The sequence below is a fragment of the Podarcis erhardii genome, assembly GCF_964252035.2.
Source record: "Podarcis erhardii genome assembly, chromosome: 10".
Classification (NCBI taxonomy): Eukaryota; Metazoa; Chordata; class Lepidosauria; order Squamata; family Lacertidae; genus Podarcis; species Podarcis erhardii.
The window spans coordinates 33012830-33039800 of record NC_138500.1 but is presented as its reverse complement, the minus strand read 5'-3'; the positions used below and the strand labels follow the sequence as shown (position 1 = coordinate 33039800).

Here is a 26971-nt window from a genome sequence, read left to right as displayed (position 1 = left end):
TAATAATCAAATGTATATTATTAGCAAGAGTAAATTCCCATAAGCATTAAGAGTAGACCTGTCATAAAGATGTCTGTGGACCACCTCTGGAGGTTCTCAAGACCTTCTTCAAAGGCATCTCTAATTTATTAGGAAGTTACTGTTTATTATAAATTTCTTTCAAAAATCAATAGCATTTTTCATCTAACCATATAATGAGTTAAGTAAAGCATTCTATACATCAGTCCTGAGAAACATACCACAAATATCCCTGTTAGGATATGTTCACGTTACCGCTCATTTCATATCCAGTTTTCGAATCAGATTGAAACTGCTTTAAGAAAACACAAGCCAAAGAGCAATATTTGTCAAGAAACCACAAAATCAATGTGGATCATGGCCAATGTTGTATGAAGGTGGCTTCAAAAATTAGCAGTGGGGGCGGACTGGATGAGAAGCAAGCAGTTATATGAAAAGACTCTAAATCTGCTCCAGCAGAGCAATCTCCTGCCCACAACAGAGCCACCACTTGGGAAACCTGATTACTTTATATAAATTAATGTTGTTTTTTGTGAATTTTACAATATAGTGTCATGCTTCCTTGTTAGCTGCCTTTGATTTGTATCCTGAAAGACTATAAAAATAACCACTAGTAGCAGTAATTAAGAATGATAATATTTGGGTGTCCCAAAGGTTAATTTGTGGTGCAAAAGTAGCTAAATATAAACGTATTTAGTTTCCTTATTTGATTTCTTCTCTATTTAATTGTATGTTTATTATCACATGTAAGCATGTTATCTGTATAATGCAGAGGTAAAATGTCTCTTCTCATATGTTTTTGGACACCTGGCTCCCATCAGCCCCAGCCCCAGCATGTCCAATGGTTAGGCGAGGTGGGTGTTGCAGTCTGCCAACATCTGGAGGGTCACAGGTTCCCCTTGCCTGTTTTGAGGTATGTTTTATTCTTGGCCATGGGACATGATGGTAAGGCACCTTGTTGATGACAATCTTTTGATGGTGTGGATGCTATAACATGGTGTGGCCCAAATCTAGCATTCTTCCAATCTATTTCTGATTGATTCCTGATAAGATTTCTGGGGCCCTATTTTCTACTAGGGTCCCATTTTGTACTAGGACAAATATTTTGCTAAGGTACCTCACAGAAGGCAGGTTCCCCTGATAACATGGACATATGATTTTGAATAGCCTTAAGTGTAAACATTACTTTGCTTTATATCCCGTTTGTTTTATTCTGACTGCGGAAGGATCGCTGAAGTAGAGTGAATTCAGATCTGCAGAAAGGGAAATGGGCCAATTTCCAACCTGCAGTTCCAGGAACTAGTTTTTAAAATCTCTTTGTTAATTTTCATAAAATCTATATACTGCTCCATCAAACAAACAAAAAACCTCAGTGTGTTTTACAAAAAAAGGATCAAGAATTAAAATCAGTGTTTTTCTTTTTAAAAAAATTAGGGGTACCCTCATTTTCCTACTTGTATTGAAATACTGCCCCTCAATGAGGCCAAACTTAGATTCACAAAATGTTTAGGGTTATGCGTACCTTTGCGTCCCCCCAGGAAAAAAACCAGATTAAAATTATCACAAAAATATTACAAACGTACTTAAAAACATACAAGAAGTTTAAACCACAGTAGAATAGACGAAAACGAATTAAAGCTCCTACAAATGTTCTAAACGAGTGGGTAGGCTTATCTACCCGCCGAAAATAATATTGTGAAATCGCCTGCCGGACATCAATAGGCAGGGAGCTCAGTTAGCACGGTGGTTCAGTCAGGAAAAATCAGAGCAAGGTTTTTTGTGTGTGTTTTTGGACACGTGCTGCACTGAGGCAGAAGCGACCCGGCTTTTTCTGCTGCCTTCCCAGACTCGGTTCGAGGTCCTCTCCTCAAAGACTTGGGAAGCAGGGACGGGAGGGGGCAAAGGAAAAGGAAGAGCATATACAGTATATATTTGCACGTCTGTACACGTGTGTGTGTGTGTGTGTGTGTGTGTGTGTGGTGGGGAGAGACTTGCCCTCCTACTCTTCAAGGCATCACTGTGAGATGCCAGACCCTAATCAACAGCACCGGTACCTCCAGGCTCGATCCTCATCTCCAGCCCCGGCTGCCGCGAAGAGAGCCAAGCCCTGGCAGCGGCAGCCGCGCTCCTCCTCTCTGTCATCCGCCAGTTTGGCCTGACACATTGAGTAAAGGCAGCCGAGTATTGTCCTAAAAGCGGAGGGGGGGGGGATAGAAAAAAAGAGAGAGAAAAGGAGGGGTGGGAATAATTCAATCAATCACATGACTTGACAGGATTTCTAACCATTTTCTTTTTGTGTGCGTGTGTGTGTGCAACAAAATCATATCTATATTTTAAAAAAAAAAACCCCACACACAGCCCCCCTCCCTCCCTCCCCCCCCACAGACACACACACACACACAAAGGAGCTAAGATGGGACAATAAGGAAGCATCTCAAGGTAAGAATGTCCTCCTGGAGGAAAGTGATCTTTACAGGCTTCAAAGATCATTCGTCCTCAGGCTACATCGCTTGGGGGCTGGGGAGCGGGGCTGGCTCGGTCTTCCTGCGGCTGATGTGCCCAAGGTCCTCAGCAGAGGGGAAGGAGTCGTGACAGGGGAAGAAAAGAAGCTGCTCCTTTGCTCCTACCATGATTGCTCCGTTCCCCACGTTTCCCTTTTTGCGTGGCTGGGGGGTGGAAGAGAGATGTAGGCGGAAGGGGCGCGGGCAAGATTGCTAAGCTCCTGGAGGTGTGATAGAAAAACTTCCCTTCCCGAACTACTCAGGTTTTAATGGCTCGATAGGAGGAAATGTGGAAGGAGAGGTATCCAGAGCGAATTCCCATGGGGTAAAACAACAAGCAACTCCTGGGATGGGGGCGGGGGGAGGAAGAACCCCAGAAAGTGGAAACAGTTTAAAAAAACACGACCTCTCTCTTTCTTAAGGTGCGTCAAATAGGATGAATATAACATACAGATATGAAATGGATTTCTTCTCGTCTTCTTCCCCCATCCCGGAATTTTGGCAGGTTAATAAAAACAAAACAAACTCTTTCATTTGACTGCGCGGGAAATGAAACAAAAATGAAAAGACTCATCATCTCGGCGGTGATGAGTCTTGAAGGAAAAAGACACCACCACCCCTTTCCGTGTAACCTGAGCCCTTCCCCCTTTTGGAAGGGATTTGAAGAGCAGGCTGTTGTTGAAATGTCCTGTATTATTGAAGGCAGAAGGGAGGGAAGCGGTTAGTGGGGAAGGATCTGTCGAGCTCACGTTTCACATTCTTTAGCAACCTTCCTTCTGTTAAGTGTGAGGGACGCACGCGCGCGGGCTTTCAACAATCCCAGCGTTTAACCCTGGGGAACAGATCTTTGCCTTTCTCTGCTTTGAACCAAAGACTTCTCAGACACGTGTAAACAATGCGCGGGCGCGCGAGTATGCAGGCGGTGGGGAATGCGGGGAGGAGGGCGAGTTTCCCCCCTATGCAGCTATGGAGGAGGTTGAGGGTGGAGTGATTGTTGAAAGCTCTTCAAAGATCCGAATGGAATATATTTTTCTTCGGTGATGTTTTCCATCTGCCGCAATTTATCCTTGCTTGACTCGTTGCCAGTTGTGAAACGACTAGGTATCTCTTTTGCTCTTGTCCAGCCATCGTTATCGACTTGAAATTCTATAACATTTTAACTGCCTTATACTTAGACCATGGGTCCATCTAATGTGTTGTCTCCAGTGGATCTGTGCCAGCCTTAACTGGAGATTTTTGGGATGGAAATTGGGACCTTTTTAATGTAAAGCATGTGCTGTCCCATGGCCCTCTCCTACTGAGGACTCAAACACTGCTGTTTAAAGAAACCCTATTAACCCTGCCCCCTGCAACCTTAGATCACATTCTTATTTACGTGGTGAATTGTTATTCTCAAAGGAGGAATATTTGGGGAGCTATTCCCAATATGTACTTAAGTTACATGTCAAAGTTTATGAATTAAGTCCCTTGACTTTTCTAATACTTCAGCTGCACTTGTTCAGATAAGTGTATATCAAAAGGAATATTGAATTTTCCAGTTCAAAAATCCATGGGGTTGAGTTGCTCAGGGACACTTTGTAAGCTACGGAAAGGCTGCAGGCTGAAAAGATAACCATAGTGTGTTGATGGATTGGTGCCCAATGGGGATGTGGTTGGTTGTGATGATAGCAGCCTCAGTTGAGTAGGGTTGTCCTTACACCAAAACATCACTGCTTCATGTTGTGTAAAATCATGCCTCTTGATTTCAGAAAGCTACAGCTCAGTAGAAGTCACTGCAGGTTTGAAGGAACCCTTTCCTCTCAAAATTTTCTCACCCAAATTTAGTGTTGAGGGCCTGGGCTGGGGAGAAAATTACTATGACTAAGGACCTGACTTCTTTCTGTACAGGGCTGCTAACCTAAAGGTGTTCACAAGAAATAAAATAAAAGTCCCTCCCGCCCCGCCAAAGAATACATGTTGTAATGCATTTTGACCCATTTCATTCTTCCTACCCAAATCACTGACCTGGAAGTGAGAGTTTTATGTATGATGAAAAGTTGAGAAGAGATGTAAATACTTCCTGAAATTGTGAAAATGGGAAATCCTGGGTTTATTGGACAAGTGTATTAACCTGCTGTGGTCTGGAGCAGAACTTTGTTGGCATCCATCTATCTTGAGACACAATGCAGTGTGCCTCCAGGGGTGAAGTAAAACCACCTTGTTTTTGCTGTATTAGCACCACCGATGTGACCTCTCACGGGCACAAGCCTGGGCAGTGTATGTGGAGGTTCTGGGCTCATCCAGGTTGACGATTCCCATGTGCCTCTCATGTCCCTCTACAGCACAGCTTTCTAAACTGTGTGTTGCGAGTGCGACACATTAGTGTGTCGGCCGCAGCGTGTAGGTGTGTTGCACAAACACTCCCCACGCTCCTCCTGGGGCTGGAAAGGGGTTAGTTTAACCTCCCGTTTGCTAGCAAAAGTGAATTATCGTGTCGCAAAATAATGCATGTCTAAAAAGTGTGTCACCAACATGAAAAGTTTGGAAAGCTCTGCTCTACAGCATGTGCAGAAACTGCCTTCTTGACTGTTGGGCCCACTGTTGGTCTCATCCACTGGAGCCTGTCTTCGCATGCAGGAGAAGTTCCTAACTCACTGAGGGTTTGAGACCCATCAGCTTCCCTCACCTAGTTTAGCTCACCAGTCAAAGCTCCTTCCCAGGATGTGGCCATTATTGCATGCTGACAGCTTCTAGGAGCCACGGGTGAGAGCTGAGTGCAGGGTGGGGACCAAAGGTGGACAAAGTACCTCAGAATGAGCACGGCCTGTTTGCTACCAGATGTACTACCCCTCCCCTAACAATAACATTGCCTCTATCTCTTACCTCTTCATTGGCCCCTAAGAATAGCCCTACCTGCATACAGTGTTCACAAAGTGGTCAGCCAGATGTCTACAGGAGCCCCACTAGCAGAAACTTAATGCATCTAAGATAAATACACAAGCAACACACATAGCTGTCAAGTGTCCCTTATTTGAAGGGACAGTCCCTTATTCCAGCGCAATGTCCCGCTGCTGTCCCTTATTGATGGATGTCCCTTAAACGTTCCTTAAATGATGTCCCTTAAATTTCAAAGGAAGCAGCTCCTCTCCCTCCCTCCCTGCCGGCCAGGGAGAAGGGAGGCTCCAACTGTGTTGCTTGGCTGTGTTGCTCACCCAATAAGAAGTCTAAGAACGACTGGGGGGTGGAGCTTGCATGCCTTGTGCTGATCAAATCAGCTGTGTTCCCTGGGGACTCGCCTTTGCTCAGTGCTTCCCAGCGGAGAGGTGACGGTGGTTTTCCTTGAGGCTTTGTTAGGCTGCTGGCTGGGCTTTTTGCCTTTGGCTCAGAGGGGCTCAGAAATTGAACATACCTGTGCTGAGTGCTCGGATCGGAATCGGATGGATACGTCATCGATGGCCCACTCACCCTTGCCGGCGAAAAGGTCTGTCTGGAGCAGGGGCACATGGTGGGGGAAAAGGAAAGGAGATCTCGTGGGGGGGGGGAGGCTGTGTGTGTGTGGCTAGTTAATGCAAGCTGAGGGGGTTTTTGAATGCTGGACGCCATTTAGTTACACGTGCTGCTGCAAACTTTGCAGTGCAAAGCCAGGCCAGGGAGCCACCTTAAGTTGAGGCTGCATAGGCCTTGTGGTGCATGTGATTCAGATTCTATTCAGTTGAACTTCTGGTTACAAAGTTGGTTGGACAGTGTTCTCGAAGCTACCAGCATGAGTTTGACCAGACTGCAGGAGGACAGGAAGACTGGAGTACCTAGAACAGGTGAGGCTGCAGGTCCCTTATTTTGGCTGCTGGTCCCTTATTTTCAAGGCTGCTGATCCCTTATTTTCAAATCTGTAAGTTTACAGCTATGGCAACACATCATGGAAAGCTCAGAGGAAAGTCTTTTGGAAAGAAGAACAGAATAGCTATATGAAATTCCTGATTTCATTCAGATAATACTAAGTTCAGGACCACCTAAGAATAGCCCTATTTAGAAGTTAGCCTAAAGACCAATACATGAATGAAAAATGGGTCCTCACCAGCCAGATGGGTGGGGTATAAATGTTACATTATTATTATTATTAGTTACAGGTAGGTAGCCATGTTGGTTTGCCATAGTCAAAACAAAATAAAAAAATTCCTTCCAGTAGCACCTTAGAGACCAACTAAGTTTGTTATTGGTATGAGTAACTGAAGAAGTGTGCATGCACACGAAAGCTGATACCAATAGCAAAATTATTATTATTATTATTATTATTATTATTATTATTATTATTATTACTGATGTCGTGTTCTGAAACTAGTCACACTCCAAGGGATCCCCCTTAGAGACATTCATACTGCACATGCAAATGCTAGGGTCTAGGCCTAGTTGAAATTAAGGGAGATAAATTACTTGGAGGTAGGCGCTGATTGGAGGGATCTGGTAGGGAAACAAGCGTTTTGGTTCATATTCCACCTCCGCCTTGCAGTCTTTGGCAAATCACTTGTGCCTAATCCTCACTAGTTTGCCTTTTGCAAAATGAATATTATTTGGTAAATGTTGTGTCAAAGGAATGTTTTGGTGTTAAAAGCTCAGATGCCGCTTCAGCCTTGTACTGAGTTTGTGTTTTTAGGCCAACTTGTCTCCAGGGGTGCCAACTTGGAAAAAAATATATTTGGGGGGCCCAAGTAAGCCCCACCCCACATAATTTATCACATGACATGGTGCATGCACATCATTTAAATGGCAAAGCCCATGAAATTTGGGGGACCAAATACTCCTTGGCTCCTAGGAGTTTGTCTCCATCTAGTCCAGCACTCTCATTTCCATCAATGGCCAGCCAAATGTCTTGGGAAAACTTAGAAGGAGAGCATGTCCCAAGTGCCTGCAACAGAAGATGAGCCCTGCTGGAACAAGCCAAAGACCCATCTAATCTAGAATGGAAAGGTTTTCTTCAGTACAATTCAAGCAAGATGTAAGAGTGGTTATGGAGAGGGCTCTTGCTGTGGAGAGCCTTTTTGTCACTGCCGTGGTGGTGCAACTCTCAGAGCCTATCCCTGCAATGGGGTGAGCTCCTGTTGCTCGGTCCCTGCTCTTGCCAACCTAGCAGTTCGAAAGCACGTCAAAGTGCAAGTAGATAAATAGGTACCGCTCCGGCAGAAAGGTAAATGGTGTTTCCGTGCGCTGCTCTGGTTCACCAGAAGCGGCTTAGTCATGCTGGCCACATGACCCGGAAGCTGTACGCCGGCTCCCTCGGCCAATAAAGCGAGATGAGCGCCGCAACCCCAGAGTCATCCGTGACTAGACAGGGTCAGGGGTCTCTTTACCTTTACCTAACTCTGTGCAGCTAGGCTGTTAGCAGAACAGCCAAGAGGAAAAAAAGAGAGTTTATGCTGCGTAACTTTGGGCAAACTTGACAGAAGATGCTGGTGGAAGGTAGTGCTGGGAAAGGATGAAGAGAAAGAAATGATGAATATGTGACTGAAGCAATCAATCATATTGAAGTCTTAGGCTGCAGAGTAGAAAGAAACTTTGCAAAGGGAGATGGGAAAGTATCTTACACAGTTCTCAGTTGCAGCATTGCTTAGTTAGCCCAGCCACAGGTGTGTTGCTTTGAGTGTGGGACTTGGTCTAAGGAGATATTCAGTTCTTCAGATCTCCCTTCTCAGCCCTGAGTTTAACGGGTGACCTTAGGCTAGCCACTTGGTCTGAACTAAACCTACCTCACAGGATTGTTGTTGAGTATAAAATGAGGACGGCAGCATTTGCTCTGTCCTGAGCTCTGTGAGGTTACATGGAGGTATGGAAATGGAATAAATAAATGTGAATATATGGTGTATGACCATTTAAGATCTGCAGCCATTCGCCTTTCATGGCTTCCTGGAAGGTGCACTGAAGAATCTGGCTCACGTATGATTTTAATAGGTGAAAATGCACAAGCCTTTAGCACTGCTGACATGGGCAAGATTATTTGGCACACAGGTTTAGAGCCCTTAAGTAGGGCTGGCGTCAGGGATCGGCATTGCTGGGCAGCTGCCAAGGCCTATGACCTAGTAGTGAGTCGGGGGCACTGCCAATTCCTAGAGCCTCCTGGCTCTGGTACTTTTATTTACAGTGGTACCTCAGGTTAAGTACTTAATTCGGTCCGGAGGTCCGTACTTAACCTGAAACTGTTCTTAACCTGAAGCACCACTTTAGTTAATGGGGCCTCCTGCTGCTGCCGCGCCGCCGGAGCACGATTTCTGTTCTCATCCTGAAGCAAAGTTCTTAACCTGAAGCACTATTTCTGGGTTAGTGGAGTCTGTAACCTGAAGCGTATGTAACCCGAGGTACCACTGTATTTATTTTCTGTTGCTGCCTGTTCACCAGTGCTCTCTGAGTTAGCAAACAAGCATGAGGGGGGGGGGGGGAGGAGAGGGAACAGTAACCTTCATATGGCTTATGGAAGATGGTGCAGATTGGGCCAGAAGGAGAGTCAAGAAATTGGGCAGCGGCCATAGTGGAGATGAAGAGGGGGAGATCTTCCCATTCCAGCAGGCTTCACTGTGAAATGGCAAAATATCTGAAAACATGTCAGGGAAATCAAGAAATGTAAAAAAAAAAAACACATTTACTGTATTTCTATCTCACCCTTCCTCCCAAAAGAGCTCAGGGCTTATACACACATGAGAAACTGTTGCTTCAAAATAAAAGATAAACAGTCATGAAAGTCGAGTTGTGTCATTGTAAACACAGTTGTTGTTTTTGCTGTTGTTTTAAGAAAAAAATAGTTCTGAAAGCAAGGTCCATTAATAATGTGGATCTTTACAAGATTATTATTTTATAGTATTTGAAACAGCTTTGCCATTTACCTTTTACAACCACTCCCCTCCAACTGTCATAATGATTTTTCCCCTGCACCAAATTTCTTGCTAATTATCAAACCCATTTGCCTTAAAATAGATGTTTACAATTCCTCATCCTCCACTGTGCTTTCTTGCCTGATTCTGTTCTGAAATCGAGATGCTGGAGCCTGTGACATCACATTAATTCACCATGGCAACAGGCTCTGATTTACTTATTTCAATTTAATTAAAATGCATTTATCAAATTTTAGATGACTTAAATATCTAAATAAATAAATAAATAAATAAATCACTGGAGATCAGAGAGGAGAATTTCATACTGCATTCAGCTCACCCTCTCTGAAAAACCTTGGCAACAAAGAGAACCTTAAAAATGTGCACTGAAATTAATCCAATCTGGATTTTTGAGCTGGAATGCCAGGAAGTAGTTCTACAGCCCTAGGAGCTTTGATACCAGGGAGCTCCTGAATTAATCTTTGTAGTTGTTACTTCAAGTAGCCGAGGTATTCCCTTCAGTAGCCGCTAGAGCTCCATTTGGCACCCACAGTTGACTCTTCAGCCCTGCTGTAATGGCATGAAATGCCTGGTCAGAGATATTGGAGGATGCACCAAAAAGATTTCAGACTTGGTCCACCCTCTGCCACCAGTGCTCCTGGTCAGTAGTAACCAAACAATAATCTTTTAGGGCTTTCCCATCAAACATGGCAGCGCACAGCTTCTGATACATAATGGTTCTAGTACAGTGTAGTTTTGCCTACTGCTGCATTTTTATTAGTTCCAGGTGTTTGCAGTCTTCAGACGGTTAAAGACTCCAGAGTGATAAAAACTGAGTGCATAGCTGCAAAGGGGAAGTTTTAATCCTGACATAAATTGCAGTTGTTGTCATGGAAATTTAGGGTTGATGGGCTAGAATTTTGGTTTGTCCTTCTGATGTATGATCTTGTACCAGATAAATATTATTATACAAAAAAGTTTGCTTTCATTTTTTGCTTCATGCTTGAACTTTAAGGAAACCCAAGAAGAATGGTTTGTCTTGGTACTGCAAATGCTTCCCTCTGTTGGTACACAAACTAGCGCCATGGAAGTTGAACCCTATCTGAGTCATCTGGGCTATGACTATGGTAAAAATAATCTTTGTGATAGCCAAGGAACTTAACTATAGAGATGATGGCAGGAGGAGGGCTCTTGCATAGAGCGATAGCAGAGGTAAGCCATATAACACAGGCGTAGCCAATATGGTGCCTCCCAGATGTTTTGGATTCCAGCTTCCATTAACCCTAGCCATGATAAAAGTTGTAATCCACAACATTTGGCATTTGGAGGATTCTGTATTGGATACCCCTGATAGATCATTTTGAGGTAATTTATTCAATATTATATTATCAGGAAAGGGAACACGCACAAAACACAGCTTGATCCAGTTTTGTAGCTTCTCCCAACCTGCTGCTCTCCAGATGGACCACATCTTCCATCGGCCTCAGCTAGCGTGATGGGCTGAGGCTAATGGGAGGTGTAGCCTAAAATATCTGAGTTTAGGGATATATGGCAAAGTTTTGCTTTTGTTTCAATAGGAACTGTATATTTAAAAACAAAGGGGCCAAAATCTCAAAGTTCATAAGTATAAAAATAATTTCACTTTTAATGTGTCAAATATTAAGGATCTTACGGCCTAAAAGGTCTCTTAACATTGTGTTATCCCTTAGCTATGTCTGTAGCTGTGGGCTTAAAAATCATAGACGGGGCTCTGAGAGAAAATTACAGCTATCTTTCCTCAGGAGAGGAGGATCCAAAACAAACCTTTTATCTGACTCTCAATTCCTTTCAGAGGGTGAGGTGACTCTTCAGTTATGGCAAACATGAAAACTTAATGTACTATTCCAGTCAGCCTATGGTGATACCATATCTTCCAGTTTTCAAAATATCGCTGCTTAGTAGTCTGACATAAACAATAGATACTTCAATTATATATCAACCATATTGTTGTGTTCTGGGGTACCTATGCAACAACCCGTGGAACAAGATAGCCTTCTGGACATTTCTGGAATGGGAATGAGGAAAAGCTTATTTAGTTTTTAATCCCACAGTGATAAAATCTCAGTTGTCCTCGGTGTTCAGGTTGATACCCACTTACCTGGGAGTAAGCGCCATTGAACTCTCTGGCATTTGCTTTGAGTATACACATATAGGAGTGCATACATTTTATTAAAACATTTTCTCCAGTTATTTAGACCAACCTAGATATACAGAAGATCCGCACGCCACAAGTTTAAAAGAGACACATTAGAGATTTAGGAATTAACATGGAAATGGAACTGATGTGCTGCATACTTCAGTGACTAATGTGATCATTATATCTGCTGCTCCATTTTCTATAATCTGAGCGCAAGATGTAACATGGAATTTTAAGGCAGGCAGACTGGCACAAATGGGCAGATGAGTGAGAAGAACTTAAGTTTGTATATTCGAAGCATCATAGTTTACCATGACTTGCATCCTCAATTGGTTGGTTACTGGAGGCACCTGGTTTCTCTTTCAGTGAACCACTCCCTAAAAACACAGGAGTGTGACCCAGTAACTAGAGAACTAAGCTGGGAGATCGGGGTCCAAATCCCAGCAAAATCCACTATTTACTGGGTGGTCTAGTCATAAGCAAGTCTTGTGATTATTACTCAACATCAACTTCCCTTCTGTAAATTAGGAGCATTCATGACCTTGTTTGGAGGATGAATTAAGTCTGTAAACAACTTCATATTCTGAAAGTTGTATAGAAATCACAAGCAGCAGTAAGAGATGCAATGTATACCCAATTCATTCATTTTTCTTCCTGAATCCACCAGTTCTCAATGCATAACATCCTTCAAATGAAGTCACAATCCTTTTTTGCACCACACATCACCATGAACATTTCTTTTGGAGCTCAGCAATGTAAGAGGGGTAAAGTAAAGGGAAATGTCTGCATGCTTCTTGTTCTACCAGCCTCATCCACTGACCATGTCACTGTCAAAGCTCATCACCATTCTTCCTGCCAGAATAGTTATTCACGGGATTCTGTTTCTCTCCATAGTGCTTTTCATTGTTTTTTCATGTTGGTACTTTTGAGTTGCTGGGTGGCTCTACTATTCACGTTGCTCCTTATTGCTGGGCAGTTCTCCACATTATGCATTCTAACAACCCTAGGGCAACGTGAAAGAAAACTGGGCACCAGCCAGGGAAGTTAACATAATTTGGGGATTGAACCCCACATACAATACAACATTTCACACTAACACGCAGCTGGCTTTCTCTTAGGCGATTTAGCCACATTTGTGATTTGTCCATTGAGGAGATTTTTGGAATAATGGATTGCTGTGGCCTTGTGGTAGGGTGATGTTCTGGAATCATTTAAGATTTCATGAAAGCCTCTATAGATGGGGGATCTGATGCAGTATTATATATATATAAAAGTGTCACAGACTGCATAAAGACTAAGAGCCTAGTCTCTTCTGAGGGATAGAATTCCAGTTTTTCAGTGTGAGTGCATCATTCCCCACTTTGTTCTTTGTATGAGTTACTTGGGCTGCCACACTTCCTCCTTTCCTCATTTTGAAGTCCTGTCTCCCACGACTTCCCCACTCACCACCTGCACATGCCATTTGTTCTATGACTACAAGTATTACAAATTTTCAAAAATTCAGCTAGGGACCACGTCTGCCAGTGGTGCACTTGCATCCCCACCCCCCTGCAATTTCGCTTCGACAGGCATATTGTTGTGCCCAAGCATAGGCGCCGACTCCATGGGGCCTGAGGGGGCCCGAGCCCCCTCAAAAATTCGTTTGGGGGGGCTCCGCCCCCCCAATAATTTAAGAAAATTATTAGTTATATTATGCTTTGTAAAATCACAAAATTATGTTGGTATTTTTTATTTTCCTTGTTTGACGATAGTTACCTTTTAAAATACATTCAGTAATGAGTTAAAACAAAGCCACTCCCGATCTAGAGAGGGGGTGGGGTTGCGGGCTCTCGACCCATCAACAATCTCGCGGGGCTGGCGTCAGCCCCGCGAGAAGCGGGGATTCCCCCTAGCTCATTAATATTCACCGCCCACGGCGGCAGCCAATCGGCTGCCGCAAAGGGCGGGCCCTCACAGGTTCACTTAAGGTCGGGGCAGCCCGGGGCTCGCCCCTTTCGTTCCCCCAGCAGCAGCGGTTTGGAGGTCTTGGGCCCCCCCAATATTTTTTATAAGTCGGTATGGGCCCCCGCCCCCCCCAATATTTTTTATAAGTCGGCGCCCCTGTGCCCAAGTATGTGGAAAACAAGGAGGAAGAGAGAAAACAGCCTCATTGTGAGGAAGAGGTTGAAACTGAAATTATGAGGAGATGGCTAAACTTGGAGGTGGGCAGCTGGGCTCTGGAAAGTTCAACCTTTCCAAGCCCTACTGACATTTCATCCATTCCCCAGTATACTTTATGATGTTGTCTTGGAACAGGTGACTTAAAAAAAAGAAAAAGAAAAGAAAATATATACAGAAGGAGGGAAAAGAAGACCCAGGTAACTACCGACTGGTGAGCTTGAGATCAATACCACGGAAGTTCAAAGAACAGATCGTTCAACAGTTGGTCTGTGAGCACTTAGAAAAGGATGCTGTGTTTACTGAGACCCAGCATGGGTTTCTCAAAAATACCGTATTTTTCGTCCCATAGGACGCTCCGTCCCATAGGACGCACCTACTTTTTTGGGGGGGAAATAAAGGAATTTTTTCCCCCTTTATTTCCCCCCCAAAACCAGGTCGGGGAACAGTGGGATGGCGGTGCTGCGCCTCCCCGCTGTCCCCCGAGCTTGTGGGGCTGGCCGATGTCTGCCTGGCGCGAGGGGCGCTCTGCTTCAGGACATCCCCCGGGTGCGCAAGGCTTGCTGACACCTGCACGAAGCACGGGGCGTCCTCCGAAGGGCGCCCCGTGCTCCTCGCTGCCGGCTGCCGCCCGCAAGCCATGCGCGCCCGGGGGGAGATCCCCCGGGTGCGCAAGGCTTGCGGACACCTGCGCGGAACACGGGGCGTCCTCCGGAGGGCGCCCCGTGCTCCGTGCTGCCGGCTGCCGCCCGCAAGCCTTGTGCGCCCGAGGGAACTCCCCCCGGGCGTGCAAGGCTTGCGGATAGCTTCCTGGAGCCTGGAGAGCGAGAGACGTCGGTGCGCCCCGACACCTTTCGCTCTCCAGGCTTCAGCGAAAGCCTGCATTCGCCCCATAGGACGCACACACATTTCCCCTTCATTTTTGGAGGGGAAGAAGTGCGTCCTATAGGGCGAAAAATACGGTAAGTCATGCCAGACAAATCTCATTTCTTTTTTTGACAGAGTTACAAGCTTGGACCCCCTGATCCACCAAACCTGATAGTGTTTCACACGTTACATGTTTTCAGCAGGAAAAGCACTTCCATGCTGGAAAGTTTGAAAACTGCAAATAAATAATTGGATATGACAACCATGTGTGGCTGTCAGCCATTTAGAGTTTGATAGGTCAAAAACAGACCAGCTGTCAGTCATGGTCGGTATAGACTTCTCCCGAAAGGCTTCTGTATCCCACTTGAGACCAGCCTTCCAGCCCACCACCATGCCTCATGCATAGAAGTCTAGGGACCTGTCTCCTCAGAAGCTTTTATGCCTGAATAGTAAAATGAACATATTTCTTTTTTTATGTTCAGCAAGTGTAGTCCCAGTTATTGAGGATAGACCCATGCTTATAATGGAGGTTACAAAGTCCTCATCAAGCACTGAAAATCTGGCATTGGTTTATTTTGCAATAATCCCTCGACCAGCTTGGTGAGTTCAGTTGGAGTCTCTTCAATATAGTGGTAGTAAATCTCCCGTTGATCTCAGGCCTCTAATAAACTGGTAGAGATGCATTTTTGCAACTTTTGTGTGCGAAAGAAGCAGCAGTGGGATGGGGGTGAGAAGAGACAACTTGAAGGCCTTCTAGTAATAAAAAATTTGAAGTATACTTGCTAGCCAGCTCAGGAACCTTGACTGGGAATCAGGATAGAAATGGAATCAATAAATTAAAAAGAAAAATAGATTTTGTAGCCTAAAGTGGAAAAATATAGCTTATTCACTGTGTTAAAATGCTGAGCCCGAGATTACTGTCAGGGAGGACAGGATTATGTTAGGGAGGTAGTTGTGGAGACTCTTTTGCAGTTCTCATAAGAAACTTCTATGGAATTAATCCCAACCTGCCTCTGGAGCGCCTTGGTCTTTAAGGTGCTACTGGAAGGAATTTTTTTATTTTGTTTTGACCATGGCAGACCAACACGGCTACCTATCTGTAACTCCACTTTCTGTATTTAGTGTTATTCTGTTAGGGTCTACTGACACCTGACAAATCTAATTTAGAGAAATTTCCGTGTCCTCAATTATTTTTATGTATTAGATGACGAGGACATGTGGACATCAGGTGATGTGTCAAAAGCTGCTTTTTATTCTGTATCTTTTAAATGAACTAGATCCCTCCCTATATCCATGCCTTATGTGCGTTTTCTTCCTCACCTTAAATCATCCTTATTTTTATTTTGTCCTGCCTTTTACTATTTCATATTCCTAAGGTGGCAACATTTGATACCAATTCCTATTTTTGCCTCCGTGTCTTACCATGATTTCCTAAGATCTTTTTGTTTTGCTTTTCCATGAACCTCACTGCTGTGGTTCCAGGATGTTGTCTTGGAACTACCATGCAGCAGGAATGCATTGCTAAATTGGCAGCCTAAAAAGATAATTCCCCATCTGTCCTATAGCCTATTGGTTCAATTAGCAATTTGTGCTCTTTTTCTTTTTGGCATTTCCAGTGTCTATTTAACTGGCTTTTACTCTGGTTTTAAAAATGTCAAGGCACTGTTATTAGATTCTGCACAAACATAACATGAATTAAAAATGAAACAGGAAGTCCTTGATGCAGATCTTGACATTGGCATGAACACTCTTGCAGGTTCAGCTTAGTGGGGCAGTTGCTGCAGGTGCAAAATTGTTAGGGGCACAAAATTTCAACACCTGGTGCTGCCTCAATAGAGCTGCGCCCTTCCATTGCTGGGTTCTGTTGAAAACAGCTTCTCCAACTTCTGGCGCTCCCGCCATGGTGAACAGTGGATCCCACCCATACAGTTAATTAAGGGTAATTTGGGGGGTAATTATCCTTGCATGCCCCCCCCCCGGATCTTCCCATAACTGCCTCTCGCTCCAATGGAATGCAAGGGCAGGGACGCAGAGTGCATACATATTGGAAACTCCCCAATGCAGTCGCCATGAGCGGAGGTACTTCTGTTTCTTTTAAAATGGATCTGAATTTGGACTTAAGAAACAAGTGTGTTCTGCATGAAGGAGAAAGATAACCAGCTAAATGAATCAGCCACTGAGTGCCAATGTTTTGATCTGGAGAGGACGCTCGCTATCGTAATTGGAACGCTATGTAAGTGAAGGGGAGCCTTTTTCTCTTTTTACATTATATTTACATTATATTTGTTGTGCTATGATTCAGCAAGCCTTCACTGAATGGATTACAACTATATATGAAGTGCAAGAGGGATTCAACAAGAACCTATAATTTTCTTTATTCCTTTTTCCAAATTTTCTTTGAAATAATAGACTGTGTGAAATACTTTGATGATTTGTGACATTGCCTACTACAGAGAACTCTAATTTTGATTTATTATGGTTTTGGCAAGACACCCGCTCGTTAGAAGGTTGGAAAGGAGTAAAGGAGATAAGTGCCGGAAGTAAGCCAAGAGTCATGGCTGAACGCTGGAGTGCTTTCGGTTTTGGAGAGGCAAAATGGAGTTGTGGTGCACTTAGAAATGAGTTTTTGGAGGAGGGGCAATGTTGAAGAAAATTGAATGATTACAACATGAAGGAAAAGAAGAAGGTAAACAAATATTTCACACAGAAACTACAGGATATAAATTCCCTCTGTAAGTTAATGGATATGGATTTATTAAATACGAACGAAAGCACACCAGTGGCTGCTAAAACAAAGGAATAAGATCGGAATTGTAGAAGTTGGACTAATTAAGAGAATTGGAGCAGGACCAAGGATTAACATCAACTCCAGATAACTGGAACACAGGAAGTCATCCAAAAACATTGAATTCGGAACTGATTAATTGGCTTTTTTATTGTATTGTGATTTGGCATGATTTGGTATTGTATTAATGTGGCCTCCACTGGATTGTTATTAATGAAAAAGTAATAAAAATTAATTTAATAATAATAAAAAAAGAAAACAGCTTCTCCATTCGAACCAGGAAGTGACCTCTCCAGACAACGGAATGACTCTTCTTTACTTTTCTCTGCAGCTGTGATTTCCTGGGTGACACGGATGCCATTAGGCATTTGAATGCACATGTGTACTCCATCCATTTCTGTCCCCCACTGTGTGGCCCCATACGCTGGCAGCTCAGGCTATGCCACTGCTTGGTTCTCTTTGGGCTACTTTGATTTTATAAAAACCCCTTTAGCACCTGAGTCTCCTACTAGTCCATAATCATACATGACTGGTGCTAATAGGAGTTGGGGTCCCAACAATATCTGGAAGGCCACAGATTAGCCACTGTTGTGACTTATACAATTATGTGTGGAGAGATAGAGGGTTTTTCCCCCTTTCCCTCTGTTTTAATACGAGAGCTTGGGGTCACCCACTTAAATTTAGTGATGGTAGATTCAGCACAGACATAGTCCTTCACACAATGCATGTATTATGCGTAGCATTCACTGCCACATACAAGGTGTTATGACCAGAATGGGATTAGGCAAATTTATGAGTGACAGATCTATCAGTGCGAATTAATCATGTTAGCTAAAGGGAACCTTCAGGTCTGGAGGTGCTAGTCTTCTGGGTTCCAGATTGTGGGTGGGAACGGGAAGGGGAAGGGGGCAAAAACAAGGAAGGACAGTTGTCTTCATGTCCTGCTGCAAGCTTCCAGTAGCATAATTTGACCACTATTCTAATTGGGATGCTGGACAAGAGAAGTCTTGATCCCTCAAGGCTCTTCTTATATTCATATGCTTTAAATTCCAAAGTTCCCTGTAAATGTTTGAGAGCCATTGCAGTGTAGCAGTGAGAGTATTGCACTAGAACCCGGGAGAGATCAGGGTTCAACCTTCCACTCAGCCATGAAGCTCTCTGGGTGACCTTGGGCCAGTCACTGCCTCTTAGCATAACCTGCCAGCATAGGGTAGTTGTGTGGGTGTGATGGTGAGAGAGAGAACCTGTATCCCACTTTGAGCTCTTTGGAGGAAATGTGGGTCACACAGAATCAACTAAAAAATTAGTATTATTCTACATTTGTAGGAATTGGACGGTTTGGGTTTGAGGGCATGCTGTGAGATGGAGCAGGACATTTTGTGGCAACTGGAAGCGGTTATAGTTCGCGTGGAGAAACAAGACAGGGGGAAATATGCTCTTCCTCCCCCTCAGTTGCAGGGACTGCTGCTTGAGAGTGTGAGATCAGAGGAAAGCCTGAGGAGTCTGAAGGATGGTTATTTGTTCGGATGATCCTGGTGGACTAAATGTGTGAATGGGTCTGTGTGTCTCAGTGCTGATGACAGCAGGGAAATTCAAAGTCTCCATAAACCTTGATTGCAAACCTCAAACACTTGCTCTCTGAAAAGCTTTTGTGGCTAATTGGGGTGTATGTGTAGGAATAAAGGCAAAACCTAACAGGCAGCTCTGCCAGATCGTCACTTTTGTGCCAATATACCGGTGGCATGCGTTAGTCATGCATCAATTTTTATTTCCAAACGTGCTTTATGTTGCCTGAAAGGCATTAAATGGAGAGGCAGAATAAATCTGAATTAGTGCAGCTTTTCATGCATTAATCTAAATGAGAGAGACTGAAAAGTGATTTCAAGATAAAAGAGGCATGTTACTGAGGAGTCACAGTTGAGGGCTGATAGACAGAATATATCACAAATACGTTGGCTGGTGAAATGAGTGCACTTTTTAATTTCTTGTTACAATAAAAAGCTGCTTTCGACATTGTGGTTTCTTTGACATCTTTTCTTTTCTTGTCAGCCATTTTGATTCTGTGAAACATGGCTTTACCAATAATGAAAGTGCAGAACATTTTGGGGGCGCTGACTTGAAACAATTACGTACAATTTCTTTATCCTGACTTTTAACACTTGAGATGTATAGTTTTAGGACCTATCTTTGTGGTCTTAAGTCCTTTTAAAATGTTTTTAACATTGTGTTTTAATTGTTGTAACCTGCCCTGGGACTTAGAGTGAATGGTGGGCTAATAATAGTGGTGATAACAACAACAACAACAACACACATAACACTCCTGTCAACAGAAAGCATGCAATGGACATGTGATACAAAATCTGCAAATAACGAACTACTGCATGGGTTTATGTCTGATGCATGTCATTCGGAAGTATTCAGATAGAAGAGTCCCCACCAAACTTGTCCCCATCGCTTGGCAACAAATATTTGAGGCCCCTAATATGGCAGGTATAATCACTCCAGACCCCTTAATTTTCTTCAGAAAGAAGGGAGTGTTACCTTATTGTACAATCAACTCAGGATGAAAGCTCATTGCCATATAACTAGCTGGTCTCGATGCTCAATAAAGACCAGACATAGTCTAGTCGCCACATAAGCTTTGTGCAAGCAATAAAGAGACCATCTGAAGGATCTCTAGGAAACAGCAACAGACACTTCTGCTGTTCCATCTGCCAATTTCCTGTTTCACTTCTCTACCAGTACTTAAAAGGACTTTGGGGCAGCTAGACCCAAACTTCTTCTAACAGCACATTGTTAAAGTATGGAATTAACTTCTACAAGGTGTGGCAATAGCCACCAACTTAAATGTCATGACTAGGTAATTTTTTCAGATTCATGGGGGAAGGTTGTCACTGACTATTGCCATGGTGACTATATGTTACCTTCAGGATCAAAGGAGTCTGGGAAGAAACAGCAGGAGAGATTGGCAAGACTGAATCCAAATCCCTGATAAAGCTCATTGAGTGGCTTCCTTCACATAATACGTTATGAGGCAAAAATGACAGGGGAACTATCTGTGCCACTTTGAGCTCCTTGGAGAAAGCATAGAATAAACTGTAGTCACTAGATTACATTTTATTTGGTAAACTAGACATAATTTATTTTGACTTCTGGACTGTTGTCTTCCCAAAACATGTTTATCCAGTACCATCAGGTTAATTCAAGTCTTGTTGATAAATATTGTGACTAAGACTAATAGGGAACAATCTAAATTCAGAAGTCTTAGTTACCACTGAAGGAGCCAGCTCTTCTCCCTCTGCTTTCTCTTCCTTTCTACCCTCTTCAGCAACCCTATTCTGGATTTCTGATCCCTAGATTTTTTCACCCCTGACCTTAAAGATACCGTGAGTGCTGTTTGTGCTCTTCTGGTGGTTAACAGCCACTGGTGCCTCTGCTGTGCCTGAATCTTTGTTCCATTTTTAAAGAAAAATATCTGTGCTAGTGAGGTTGTGCTGTGCTTGTGAAGGCTATAGGTCAGTAGTGTACCATTGTAATCCAATGCATGCCCCAGTGAACCAGATAGGACAACTTCTGAGTAATCTTGATTAGAGCTGGAATGGAAGAGTACTATTATTACTAGTTTAATCCAGCTTGTTGCGCACTCTAGCAGTATGCTACTCAATAAAGGCTTTGACTACACTGCATGTAGGGACGCGGGTGGCGCTGTGAGTAAAACCTCAGTGCCTAGGACTTGCTGATCGTAAGGTCGGTGGTTCGAATCCCCGCGGCGGGGTCAGCTCCTGCCATTCAGTCCCAGCTCCTTGCCCACCTAGCAGTTCGAAAGCACCCCTAAGTGCAAGTAGATAAATAGGCACCGCTTACCTAGCGGGAAGGTAAACAGAGTTTCCGTGTACGGCGCTGGTGCTGGCTCACCAGTGCAGCTTCGTCACGCTGGCCACGTGACCCGGAAGTGTCTTCGGACAGCGCCGGCTTCTGGCCTCTAGAGCGAGATGAGCGCGCAACCCTAGAGTCGGACACGACTGGCCCGTACGGGCAGGGGTACCTTTACCTTTACCTTACACTGCATGTGCTGCTTTTTTTGTTGCCATGGAGTGCTGAAAGGGATCCTTTTCTCCTACTCCAGTAGGAGCATGGCAGGCTACAGGGCGTTTGATGGGCTCAGGGGCAATGCCCCTTCCATTCTTGGCTCGTTTTGTTCCCTGGAGTCTGAAAGGGGAAACAAGTGGGATGGGTGATGTTGCCAGTGTGCATGTAGCAGTCAGCTGTGGGTGGGAGAATGGGATGAGGGAGACAGAGATGGGGATGGGGATGGAGATGTCAAGGGGTCCTGCTGGGATGTCACCCAGCAGGACTGGGCTCTCCAGCAAAATAGCAGAATTGGGGTGGATTGGTCACAGGGTATAGGGTGGGCCAAAAGAGTTGGCTTACCCCAAAGGACCAGATTGTTTCCCAGCTGGAGCCTATGCAGCATCTGCCCTGTTTGGCTCCAGTTTGCATGCCTGGCCCATTCTATTGAGCAGTAGTACTGTACTCTAGATTTAAACCAGGGAGCTCCAGCACATAAAACGTTAGCTGTTCCACTTGGATGGGACTCTTTCTGCACGCCCTGTGCTCCTGACATCTATGGGTGGGTGTTGGGGCTTCAGGCAGTGGGGAATTGAACTTTCTTGGTCTGGTTGCTGTTTGCCACTGTGACTGAGTGTCCTAGAGAACACTGCTCAGATTGAATGTGGGCTCAAGGCTTGTTACCTCCCCCTTTTTTGACCCAGGCTTGACTTTTCTCTGTGCATGCAAATGGTGAGTGGAGGCATGTTTTCTTTCTTCCACCTAGTTGGGCTTGAACTCCCACCCCCCATTTCCCAGCTCCATGCCCTTTGGAATGACTCACTGGAGGCTACTGTTATTGGGGTGCCTGTCTTTGTCTGCCTCTTTTGCATGTCCTTAACATCTCCTTGGGTTGCTTGGCGACGCCATCTTTCACAACCTGAGTGGGTCTTTTACAGTCTACAGACATCCATCCCAGTCAGCTATGTGGCTGGTATGTTTTGTAGGTACTAGTCCTCTGTTTTTTGTGCAATGCTCCAAAATGGTGGCTGTGAGAAGCATAAGGGGATTCAAAAGCCTGTCTGTAGGAATACCTGGGAACTTTCAGTGTCAGGATTGTTGCTGTCTCTGCCACTGGTGCTACTGCTGTAGCATTATTGTGCATGTTCAGTGTATGTGGCGCTACAGGGGCATGCGCTGGGTCCCCACCCCCATCATCAGGAGTTCATGCGCTTCATGGCTGGCTTGTGGGCACAGGAGGACTTTCTAGGGCTGCTGGGCATATGTTTTTATGCCATGGTTGTATTTCCTGTTTGTGTGTTTTCCATCTCCGCTCCTGGGCTGATCATATATTGGATACAATTCAAAAGCACACTGGTACAAGTAGATAAACAGGTACTGCTACGACAGGAAGGTAAACAGTGTTTCCGTGTGCTCTGGCTTCCATCACATTTGTTCCATTGCACCAGAACCAGTATAGTCATGCTGGCCACATGACCCAGAAAGCTGTCTTTGGGCAAACGCCAGCTCCCTTGGCCTGAAGCGAGATTACAAGCACCGCCACCCATAGTTGCCTTTGACTGGACTTAACCATCCAGGGGTCCTTTACCTTTACCTTTTTAACCTTACATTGGATATAGTAGCCAGTCCACTGGAATAGTGGTGATATTAGCTTTGATCCTCACATAATGTGAGCATAAGATTGCTGTGCCAAAGGCAAGTACAGTTGTACCTCAGAAGTCGAACGCCTTGTGGCTCAAATGTTTTGGCTTCGGAACGCTGCAAACCCAGAAGTGAATGTTCGGTTTTCAAACGTTCTTTGGAACCTGAACATCTGACGTGGGTTCCAATTGCCTGCAGCAGCTTCCTGCAGCCAATCAGAAGCCACACCTTGGTTTCCGAACATTTTGGAGGTCAAACAGAGTTCTGAAACAGATTCCATTTGACTTCCGAAGTATGACTGTAATAGTTTTTAGCCACACACACAAACACACATTCTCTACACCATACAGTGGTACCTCGGGTTACATACACTTCAGGTTACATATGCTTCAGGTTACAGACTCCGCTAACCCAGAAATAGTGCTTCAGATTAAGAACTTTGCTTCAGGATGAGAACAGAAATCGGGCTCTGGCAGTGCAGCGGCAGCAGGAGGCCCCATTAGCTAAAGTGGTGCTTCAGGTTAAGAACAGTTTCAGGTTAAGTACGGACCTCCAGAACGAATTAAGTACTTAACCCGAGGTACCACTGTATAGTTTCTAAAATGGTAATCCCTAGCTCGAATTTTCTAAAACTTGCTCCTTTGTGCATTTTCTAATACTACAGTATTTGATTTGACCCAGGGTGATAGTGAAGCCTTATTATATTATAAGGACCCTGAGCCAAGGCTCATTTGCCCGCTTCCCCAGGACCTCAGAGGAGACAACTCACCAGGGACCAGAGTTCTTCGGAGAAAATAGTTTATTGAGATCTGCGCAGAGACAACCAGTGGAATCACTTCTCAAAGACTGGCCGCAAATACATGGCATTTGGCAGGCATTCTTATACTGTAGGTACACCTTTCTCCACCAATCACCAATCGCCAACCTAGCATCTTACCTTAGAAGGATAATCACGTTAAGCAAGTTCCTCACCCATTTCCCTGTCTTTTGGGCCTACGTGGCTTCGCTTATTCTTTACTTGACCTGTGTCACAAGCCAAACCTGCTTAAGCAATCTTTATTGGAATCTAAAGCCAAAGCTGCTCAGGCAATCTATATTGCTATCTATATTGCGACAGAGCTAAACTCTCCCTTCCTTCATTCCCTCCTCTTCTTTTGGACAGCCTTCTGGCTCGTCCAAGGCAATAGGCTGGTATTCACGCATCAAAGCTATCACTCGGGGACCCATCATGCGCGACATTGTTTTGTGCACCATATTTTGCAAGCATTGCACCAAGCAGGGAATACAGAAGCAAAGAAGCAATAAAAATAAAATTGGTCCTAAGAGCATAACAAACATTCCTCTGAGCCACCCATTTGGCAAAAACTTATCTAGCCAAGACATATTCCATCCTTCCCACATTTGTACAGGGACGTGTGCCACCTTCTCAATACTTGCGGCTAGATTACGGATGGCTTCACCATGATCTGAAATATTGAAGCAGCATGCTCCACCAGTCAGGTTGAGGGCAGCACAAAATCCTCCTTGTTTGGCCAGAATAAAGTCCATTCCCAAACGCAGCTGGAGGACAGCAGTGCGGGTCTCATCCAGCTGCGTGGCAACAAGGCGAAGGGCGGTGGCCGTTGCATTGGCCACAATCTCTACTACTGCCTGGAGTCGGATTATGCGGTTTAGATTGTAAATGGGCTCTCTGGCACCTGCTACTAACTCACCAGGGTTCCAGGAGGCCGGATCATAGTGGGCAATTATTCGCTCAGGTGGCCATTCGTCCTTTCCCCAGGTCTGCTTGCTCCCTGAGGCTATATTCGTAATATCAACAGATCTGTGATTGCGATGGGGAAATGAGGTGGTAGGGAGCAACCACATGGGGGGTAAAAGGAAGGCTGGATAACAATTGCCCCACCAACCGTTGGGGAGGTGGTGGAAAGCCTTTGTCCCACAAATCCAATATACAGGATCCTTGTTCTGGGTGGCCGTATGGTCACCCATAGAACTAAAAGCTAAAAGATTTAAATTGGTGCAGGCTCCCCCACACTCAGAGGTATCAGTGGGGTTACACGTACACTTGCATGAGGAGCGCCCAGTAAAAGTTATATTGTGTCCAAGGGTGGCATCTTTGGTCTGGTTGACACAGAACCATCCGGGAATCCGATAAACCCGGAGGGGATAGGGATTATTCCAGTACAGGCCCCACTGGAATTTACTTCCAGTATACTGGATTCGGGTCCGATTAAGAGGCAACGGAAGCAGGGGCATGCCCCCAGCCGCATCCAGAGGTCCCAAGGCACAAACAAGGCAACGGGTCCTATTCTCCGCCTTAGCTACCATTTCTGCCGTTTGCAGCCAGCGGTTATAAGGGTTGTGGATGCCCCGCGTGACCATGAGGCGGGTAATGTTTACCTGGGAGATCCAGGACCCTACTTCCCCCTGGGCCAGAGCGCAGGCGGGTTCCCCAACTAGGAAGAGAAGGAGAACTGTCAGCGGGATGGAGGAGGGACGCTTTTTCCCGCAAATTCTATGGCGCTCGTGCCAGCAAAAGAACAGGATCATCCATAATATTAGGACCGTACATATTACTCCTATCCACCAAGCCCAATGGTTCCATGGTTCTTCCCACCATTCTTTAGTCATGATAGGGGTCAGGTGCGGGATTGGGCCTATCTGGGTGCTCAGGGCGGTGAGGATAATGAGGGAAACGCGGGAACCTCCAGGCGTCAAATCCTATCGTGTGTAAATAAACTCCTGAGTCCCCAAGAGGGTGATTATGTCCTCAGTGGGTAGGGGCCAGATACAGACCCCAAGGAGATGGTGTCCAGGGGGGGTGGGCTACCACACACCCACAGGAATAATGTGCAGCTTGCAAATGGCAAATACTAGGTGTGAGAATCCCTATGGGCTCTTCTTTGGACCAAATAATACACACCACAGTTTTTTCAGGGATTAAAACATTATCAGGGGGCAAAGACCGGACGGTTGGCACGTTGGGAACGCTACTGGCGGGCGCTCCTCCCATTTACTTCTTCAGCCGTGCGTAGAAATGTCAGCCTCCGGAGTGACATTAGCAGGGCGGTCGTCTGCTGGACATCTTGGAGATGGTCAACCGCAGGGGATTCTCAGGATCAAGGGAAGTTGTCCATTCAGATGTAGCTCGCTTGGCACGTGTGTGGTGGACCCACGGGGTGACGCCTGCTACTTTAACTGCAGTTGGTGTAGACAACAGAACGGTGTATGGTCCCTTCCAAGTTGGTTGTAAAGGAGCTTGGGACCAATCCTTTATCCACACCTCGTCACCAGGCTCGTATCGATGTAGAGGCTCGACTAGCACACAAGGGGTGCGAGCTTGGGTCCACCTGTTGAGAGAAAGGAGAACTCGGGAGAGTGACTGTACATAGTTATTTATCTCCACATCCTGAGCAGGAACAGGGGATATCATACGCACATAAGGCACCGGCCTGCCGAACATAAGCTCAAAGGGAGACAAATGAGTTCTCTTGGAGGGCAGGCTGCGAACTCTCAACAAGGCAAGGGGCAACATCGCCACCCAGTTTGAGCCTGTCTCCTGAGTCAGTTTAGCTAGCTGATTTTTCAAAGTCCTGTTCATGCGCTCTACTTTACCCGAGCTCTGGGGCCTATAAGCAGTATGCAACTTCCAATTTATCTGCAATATCTTTGCTAATTCCTGTAACACTTTGTGTACAAAGGCTGGCCCATTATCAGATCCTACGGAGCGAGGTAAACCATACCGCGGAATGATTTCTCGCAGCAGACATCTAGTAACCTCAGTTGACCGCTCAGTCTTGGTGGGCCAGGCTTCTACCCATCCAGTGTAGGTGCACACTGCCACCAACAAATAATGGTATAATCCACACCGCGGGAGTTCAGTGAAATCTACCACAAGGTCTTCCATAGGCGCGGTTCCTGA

General features: G+C 45.1%; 1 protein-coding gene and 1 long non-coding RNA gene across 3 annotated transcripts in view; one reads left to right on the top strand and one right to left on the bottom strand.

The window, feature by feature from the left end:
- The window catches only part of LOC309350656, a 28073-nt gene extending 24839 nt beyond the window's left edge, over positions 1 to 3234 (bottom strand). Inside the window, exons 1-2 of the long non-coding RNA XR_014160475.1 lie at positions 2971 to 3234; positions 2073 to 2207 (exon numbers count right to left, since the gene is read on the bottom strand). This is a non-coding gene — a long non-coding RNA (uncharacterized lncRNA). The remainder of the gene's footprint in view (positions 1 to 2072; positions 2208 to 2970) is intronic.
- TCF20 (transcription factor 20) overlaps positions 2230 to 26971 on the top strand; it is a 214826-nt gene continuing 190084 nt past the window's right edge. For both annotated transcript variants that reach the window (XM_081877580.1, XM_081877578.1), the window contains exon 1: positions 2230 to 2457. The gene's annotated coding sequence lies outside the window, so the exon portion shown is untranslated. The remainder of the gene's footprint in view (positions 2458 to 26971) is intronic.